Source organism: Osmerus eperlanus, chromosome 16 (genome assembly GCF_963692335.1).
Source record: "Osmerus eperlanus chromosome 16, fOsmEpe2.1, whole genome shotgun sequence".
NCBI lineage: Eukaryota > Metazoa > Chordata > Actinopteri > Osmeriformes > Osmeridae > Osmerus > Osmerus eperlanus.
The window spans coordinates 15,283,313-15,283,807 of record NC_085033.1 but is presented as its reverse complement, the minus strand read 5'-3'; positions in this window follow the sequence as shown (position 1 = coordinate 15,283,807).

Here is a 495-nt window from a genome sequence, read left to right as displayed (position 1 = left end):
CTCTCCTCCTCCTCTCTTCCTTCCCCCTCCTCTCCTCCTTCCCTCCCCTCCTCCTCCTCTCCTCCTTCCCTCTCCTCTCCTCCTTCCCTCCCCTCCTCCTCCTCTGCTCCTGCCCTCTCCTCCTTCCCTCTCCTCCTTCCCTCCCCTCCTCCTCCTCTCCTCCCCTCCTCCCCTCCTCCCCTCTTCCTCCTCCTCTCCTCCTTCCCTCCCCTCCTCCTCCTCTCCTCCCTTCCTCCCCTCTTCCTCCTCCTCTCCTCCTTCCCTCCTCCTCCTCTCCGGGACAGAGTGAGCAGCCTCTTTGCTCCACCGTTGCCATAGCAACATGGTTGAGACTGCAAACTTGCAGCCCTTCTTTCTCTGCACCCCTACACACACACACACACACACACATATCCCTGACACCAACACACCCCACACACACACACACATATTCCTGACACCAACACACCTCACACACACACACAACCCCCCCACACACTCCAACACACAAAACAT